Here is a 7,809-nt window from a genome sequence, read left to right as displayed (position 1 = left end):
GGCCGAAGACTTTTCTTTTCACCCATTTCCCATTCATTTCACCAGGACCTGCTTCGAAGAAATCCATTTCTGTCAAACTGTTGTACTGGCTCAAATAGGCCTCCATTCAAATGCAGATCAGGGTTATCGCACACCAACCTGCAATTTCCTTTATTGTGTGAACAAAACATTTTTTTTTCCTCCCACTATTCAAGAAAGGATAGTGACGAAAAGGGCACCCTCGTGGCCCTTGCAAATGGCAAACAGGGTTGAATTTTTTTTTCTTTTTTACCTCCTCCAACCTGCTCAGCCAGCCTAACCTTGATAATTGTACAAACAGGAAAACGAGGAAAGGCGGTACGGGCCCACTTGCCCCTGCATTGCTGTTTATTCCAGATCCCACACATTTGTCTGGTTCCTCTCCAAGTCAAGTGTATGTACATAGTTTTGTCTTTGTATAGGAGTGGGTGTGGTGACAGTCGAGCCTGTGCGCTTCCAGTATTGTAATTTAACAGATCATGGCTGTATGGGGAAAAAAACAAATCCAGAACGAAATGTAAATACCTAGAGAAAACTAAAACTGGATCCCTGTATCCTCGGGTTTTGTACATATTGAAACTGCATGGTATTTAAATTGTCTCTGATGTATGCAGTTTCTTTAAAAAAACATCATTTTAAAAGAAAAAAACGTGCTGCGTTTTTCTTTCTGTTTTTCTTTGTGACTGCTGTGTTTGTTACTTGTGTTTATTACTTAATGCTACAGTGCAAAGGAACATGGCATCCAATTCCAGATTCTCTGGATGTTCTTTTCAGCATCCTGTGGAATAGGGCATGTTGCTGGGTGGACAGATCAAGTATTGAGTCCGAATACAATGAGGGTCTTTCTGGCTTTGCACATTTCTTGAGGAACAGCAGTGGCGTAGGCGGTTAAGAGCTAGTGTATCTAATCTGGAGGAACCGGGTTTGATTCCCCGCTCTGCCACCTGAGCTGTGGAGGCTTATCTGGGGAATTCAGATTAGCCTGTGCACTCCCACACACGCCAGCTGGGTGACCTTGGGCTAGTCACAGCTTCTCGGAGCTCTCTCAGCCCCACCTACCTCACAGGGTGTTTGTTGTGAGGGGGGAAGGGCAAGGAGATTGTAAGCCCCTTTGAGTCTCCTACAGGAGAGAAAGGGGGGATATAAATCCAAACTCTTCCTCTTCTTCTTCTTAATCAGGGTGGGACTCGATTAGATGGCTCAGGCTTAGCCCGGTCTTCAGATCCTAAAAGCTAAGCAGCGTCAGCCCTGGCTAGTACTTGGATGGGAGACATTAGGAATTCCAGGGTTACTATGCAGAGAAGGGCAATGGCAAACCACCTCTGTTAGGCCCCTTCCACACAGCTCAAGTACATCAGGTTGCACCCTTATAAATGAACCTGTCTTTGCCACGGGCTGTTCGCTTGAGTGGGCATCCTGTGGTCAGCGAGCAAATCAGCCAGTCCAGGCATCTTCGCACAGAGGCGACACGAGAGTTATTGCTTTTTATTTTCCCAGTTGTACCTGCCACACAGCCACACAGAGAAGACTCAATGCTGGTGTGCACCTGCGTAGTTATGCACGGACCACAGATGAAAAAAATTAAACCCTGCCCCCCCCTCCAGCTGCCACCAGCCAGCAGGGACCCCGCTGCCAAGACTCGGGGCACGCTATTGGGTGCCCGCCGAGCTAGGCAGCTGTCACCCATTCTCTCCAGATTGCCGAGCGGGAAGCAGCACACGGGGCGGTGCTCACCCAGCCAACCAACCCACTCAACATGGCGGCCGGGTGGATTCTCTCTCCCCACAATGGCCGCCGCCTGCGGAGATGCCATTGCAGGAGGTGGGGAAAACAAACCCATCTCCTGCCTGGGCTGTCACATGGCGGCGGTTGAGTTTTTCTGAAAGAGTTGCTTTTTCTGTGACTTTCAAAAAACCTGGCAGCCCTGACACATTTTGGGGATGGGAACTGTGTGAAGTGTCCCCCCCCCCCGAAAAAATGGGTTTAATAGCAGCCATAGGGGCTTTCCCCACTGACAGAGTTGAACTGGTTTCTACCTAGGTTCGCCTCAGTGAATCCCCACTGCCACCGAGCTCAACATTGTTTTGTCTCAGTTCCCCGCCCCCCCTCAGAACTGCGACATCCTTGTCGCAGTTATGAACTACACTTTTTTGTCAGAACAAGGTCGAAACCGCTTCGAAGTGGGGAAGCATCGAAACGACACCTCATCCATTTAACCAATCAGGAGCCGCTTTTGTGGCATGCGCAGAACAGGAGAGTCGTGGCGGGCAGAAAGCACATGTAACTGTAAATTGTAAAAACTGTAAAAAAAAAAAAGAACACTCCCATTTCCCGCCGTAACACAAGCGCCAACCACGATCGAGGAGTGAAACAGGCACCAAGATGATCCCGCCCACTTAGCTCGGTTCCAGAGGGCCAACTCAGTTGCTGTGGGGACAGCCTGGAATCGCCCTCCACTGAAGGGAACCGAGTCGACCTTAGCTCCCTTCTGTAGTGGGGAAAGCCTCATAGGCTGCTTTTTCCGGCCTGTGCAGAACGGGCCATAGTGTCTTACCCCGAAAACCCTACTTGGTCACCATCAGTCAGCTGTGACTTGATAGAACTTTACACACATACTTGGAAATTACAAACGACCTGCTGTTCATTTTATATAAATATTATATATAGCCTAATATTGCCCTGACCTAGATAGCCCAGGCTAGCCTGTTTCATCAGACTGTGGAAGCTAAGCAGGGTCAGTCTGGTTAGTATTTGGATGGGAGACCACCAAGGAAGTCCGGGGTTGCTATTCAGAAACGGCCCTGAAAACCCTACTGGGTCGTCATTAGTTGGCTGTGACTTGACAGCATTTCCCACCCACAAGAGGAGAGGGGGGGAGAGATCAGCCCCCACTTCATTTTCTAAAGACAAGCAATTAAAGCTTACCTAATATCAACCCAAATTATTGCAGGGCGGGACATCCTCCTCTACCCTCCTCTCTTCCCAATACCAGAATTTCGCATTCAGTCTTGTTATCTCGCACTGCCTATTATTAAAGCTACATCTTCGTTTGTGGTAGAGAAGCTGTGAGTTATTCACCTATTTACAGGTATGTGCACACAAAATGGAGACTTCAGCAGACTTTTTAAAAAGATTTTTTCCCCAACACCTGTTCTCAAATGGATGCAAAATGGATGCTCTCTCTGTCTGCCGGACTAGTGAGGAAGCCTCTTCCAGTAAAGACTATTCCTACGTGATAGCAAACCTATTCAACCTTTTAGTGCAGTAGGAATGGGAAGAGTTTAAATCTGTTGCTAACACTTCAGATGAGGCTATACCTTTTTATAAAGTCCTAGACTTCAGCTGTGTGACATAGGAAATGTCACATGACCTTTCCCCCAAAAAATCAAAATGCTGCCTGTCTTTTTACCAATTGAGAGTCCAACTAATTCTTCTCTTTGGACCATTCCAGTTTTCTCTCTATACCACAGCACAGAACGAAGGCCCTTTCCTCACGGGCCATTAACAGCGCCCTGGGGATGGCAAAAACACCGTCCCCAGGGAGCTGTTTGCACAGGAGGCGCAGCTGCTGCTCAGCTGCGCCGCCCTCGTGCCTGCTACAAAGGCGTTAAGTCATTGCCAAGCTTTCCAACCCTCGCTTCCCCAGCCAGGTTTTACAGAAAACGGCGGCTCTCGGGGAAGTCCGCTGCCGCGGCGCACTTACAGTCGTCTTCTGCGCGTGGGCTGTCCATGCTGTGTCGCTGAGGCCTGGGGACACACACCGCCTGCCCTGCAACACTGGAGCGGTCGCGCAGGGCAGGGGGGCGTGTCCCCAGGCCTCAGCAATGCGCCAGACGGCCGCAGAGATGGTAGGTCGACCGGGCGATGGCGCTCAGCGGTGCCGCTGACCGCCAGTTCCAGCCGGCCGCTTCTGCGTGTCAGTCTGGGCAGCGTTGTCGGTGGCCTGGGATTACGCCGCCCCCCCTGCCCTGTGACACTGGAGCGGTCGCGCAGGGCAGGGGGCGTGTCCCCAGGCCTCGGTGACGCGCCAGACGGCCGCAGAGACGGCGTTTTTGCCATCCCCAGGGCGCTGTTAATGGCCCGTGATGAAAGGGCCTTCGTTCTGTGCTGTGGTATAGAGAGAAAACTGGAATGGTCCAAAGAGAAGATGGTAGGTCGACCGGGTGATGGCGCTCAGCGGTGCTGTCTTCCTGCTGGTTTCTGGGACTGTTCATGCGTTGTGTACACCGACCCAACCCCCATCGTGACCGTGCAGAAACGGCCAAAGTGAGTAACTGTAGAGCATTCTTTAGGATCACTAAACAAGAAACCTTTTTACAATCTCATTCTTTTTATGTACAACTGGCAGAACAGAGATGAACTTTTCACTGACATTTAAATGGTTTTGACTTCTGGAGGCCACGGAAGTCTTCTCTGCGCATTTGAAACACTGATCTAAAACTGCTTTTTTTCTTTCACACGAAAACTTCAGCACAGCGGCTCCCTCAAGGAACCATAACACGCCAGAGAGGAGAGACTTGTTTTAACAGTCTGGCACTTGGCCTTTGAGTCGCGAGTTAGGCATAACTATGAAACTGATTGTGCACGCCTTAATTGGAACGGCAGACGGAAGAAGAGGAGGCCCATTTTCTCCCACACGCCCTCCCCAAACAAGGCGCTGATTCATTCCCAGGGGTATCCTCTGACCATACCACCAATGATTTCTTAATCAGCAAGTCATCCACCGCAGAATATTTGCAGCAGCTCCCCCACCCCACATTCAGATGGTCAAGGAATGTAAGTTTTCCAAAATGAAAGAGAAAAAAAATGTATTGAACTATTTTCACATGGGAAAAAAACTGACAAGAACTTTTAAAAAGGTAGATAAAAGACAGGGCAAAAATAAAAGGAAAATTAAAAGTAGCTATATACATACATAAAACCTTTATTAGGCATAAAAGCAATATAACAACCAGCATTATCCAGACAAATGTTCCATACATACCCTGTTTCCCCAAATATAAGACATCCCCGTAAAATAAGACGTAGTAAAGGTTTTGCTGAAGTGCGAAATATAAGACATCCCCCCAAAAGTAAGACGTAGCAACGTTTTTGTTTGGAAGCATGCCCGACAAACAGAACACAGAAAAACAAGACATCCCCTGAAAATAAGACATAGCGCATCTTTGGGAGCAAAAATTAATATAAGACACTGTCTTATATTCGGGGAAACACGGTAAAACCATCACAGGTATTATTCCAAAGTTCCTAAAAGGAACCTAGCTACAGAATTTAAAATCACAGAAGAAGAGTTGTTTAGTAGGAATGCAACCTTCCCAGCAACAGAGTAATCCTTAAACCTAGCAGGAAGAAAAGTCAAAAGCCTGGTCCTAGCTTCCTCGTATTTGGGGCAGTTAAGCATTATATGTTCCATGGATTGCACCCAGAGGTGGGATCCAGCAGGTTCTCACAGGTTCCCGAGAGTAGGTTACTAATTATTTGTGTGTGCCGAGAGGGGGTTACTAATTGGTGGTTTTGCCATGTGATTTTTGTCTTAGTTACGCCCCTCCTCTCAGCAGTAGCGCGCAGAACTTGAAGCAGTCTAGCAGGAGGTGCACCGGTGTGCGTGGCAGCCTGCACCTGCGTGCATTTGTTTCCTGCCCAAGGACTGGCACAGCGGCTGCATCCTTGCCACAGCCCCGCCCAGGAATGCTCCACCCCCAGACTGCCCGGCCATGCCCCCGTCGTGCCCCGCCCAGCCCCATTGGCGCTACGCCACAGTTTGAATCCCACCACTATGGGAACCTGTTACTAAAATTTTTGGATCCCACCACTGATTGCACCACTATAGTACAGTGAGGGCATTTCTGCTCTTGCGAGTCAATTTTAAGAAACCTCCCTTGGAGTACAGAACAAGGGAAGGAATTACAACGAGCCCTTGTGTATATCCATCTAAGCTTGGGCTCTTGGATAGTCTGCCATCAGATTGGTTTTGAATTTGATGTTGAAAAAGAAGGGGGAACAGTTACTTCGCGCTTGGTCTTGTAGAACTTGTAGCTCCTGGTGAGTAGCTATATAAAGAAGAAGCTTCCAATTTTCTCTACAACAAAAACAAGTAAAGTTACAGACATAACACTGCATATGTACAAAAAGAAAAAAGCCTCTCTATTATTTAATTAAGTTTTCCTTAATTATCAAATCTACAAATAATCAATTCATTTTTCCCCATTTTGAACAAAAAGTCTATCAGGGGTTTTCAGTAAGTAACAAGTAAGGATACTGTCTTTTCCCTAATCAAAGAAATAATTTTAGCCGTCGCTTCAAATTCCACCATCTTCACCAATGGTTCTTCTATTGTAGGTAATGCTGGACCGTTCCATTTTTTAGCATACAATAATCTCATTGCAACAACCATGTATAAAAACAAAGTTCAATGACTCCTTTCTAGCTGCTTGTCCATTAATTCCAAAAGAAAAGTCTTTGGTTTCAATTTTACATTAGTCTTTAGAATCTTCTGGGTGAGTAAGTGAATTTGTTTCCAGAACTTTTTTGACTTGGCTATAGGTCTGCCATAAATGATAAAATGTCCCTTTCTGTTATTCACATTTCTAGCGTACCTTTGAATTATCTTTATACATTCTATCTAATTTCTCCGGTGACACATACCAAGGATGCATCATTCAAAGGCAGTATGCCTCTCGGGGAGGCGAAGGCATGGAGATGGGAAAGTGGACCCAATTAGTAACCCCCTCTCGGCACACACAAATAATTAGTAACCCACTCTTGGGAACTGGTGAGAACCTGCTGGATCCCACCTCTGGATGGAGGCAACTTGGCAGTGTTTAGCTCTCTCTCACACACACTCACAGATAGCATGGCTAACTTGCTCTTTTCTGGGTGGCGGCTGTGGTGGTTTTATTCTCTATTTCTAAAGGCAGCTTACTCTCTTTCTGACAGACCAGCCACAGGAGCTGCAGAAAACAAAGTCTTCACTTCACTCTATGATATGAGGTCTGCAGCTCAAGGTGGCTCATAGCTTAGCCATTCTCCAGCATTGGCTATTTTATGCTGGGAATCAACTGCCAACTACATATCAGGCTATGGCCTCCCAACCCTTTCCTAGAACATGGGGCAGATCCCTAGCCACTGAGTATCACTGAATTGTGTAAAAAAATCTGTCTAGGGCCAAGTGGGGAGGGTTTTTAAACAAAATTAAATTATGTTTCCAGCATGGTACAGTGGTTAAGAGCAGGTAGATCCTAATCTGGAGAACCAGGTTTGATTTCCCACTCCTCCACCTGAATGGCGGAGGCCTATCTGGTGAACCAGATGTGTTTCCGCACACCTACATTCCTGCTGGGTGACCTCAGGCTAGTCCCAGTTCTTCGGAACTCTCTCCGCCCTACCTGCCTCACAGGGTGTCTGTTGTGGGGAGAGAAAGGGAAAGGAGCTTGTAAGCCACGTTGAGTCTCCTTACAGTAGAGAAAGGCAGGGTATCAATACAAGCTCTTCTTCTCTCTACCATTAGCTTCTCTCTCGGGCTAGATGCCAAAGTTTACGGTACTCTCTTTGGTTCATGCAGTGTGGCAGAACCTCATGCAAGGTCAGGCAGATTCAAAGGTTTGAATCCTTGCTCAATTTGTTCAGGTATGTATATTGGGAAGTCCCCAACTCACATATATTGAGTATATTGAGCCCTGTTGGGATAGGGCGGTATATTAAATCTAATAAATAAATAAATAAATAAATAAATAAATAAATAAATAAATAAATAAATAAATAAATACTGAATCTACAAAAATCTTTGGACTC

The sequence above is a fragment of the Sphaerodactylus townsendi genome, linkage group LG09, assembly GCF_021028975.2.
Source record: "Sphaerodactylus townsendi isolate TG3544 linkage group LG09, MPM_Stown_v2.3, whole genome shotgun sequence".
Lineage (NCBI taxonomy): Eukaryota > Metazoa > Chordata > Lepidosauria > Squamata > Sphaerodactylidae > Sphaerodactylus > Sphaerodactylus townsendi.
This window is presented reverse-complemented; position numbering follows the sequence as displayed.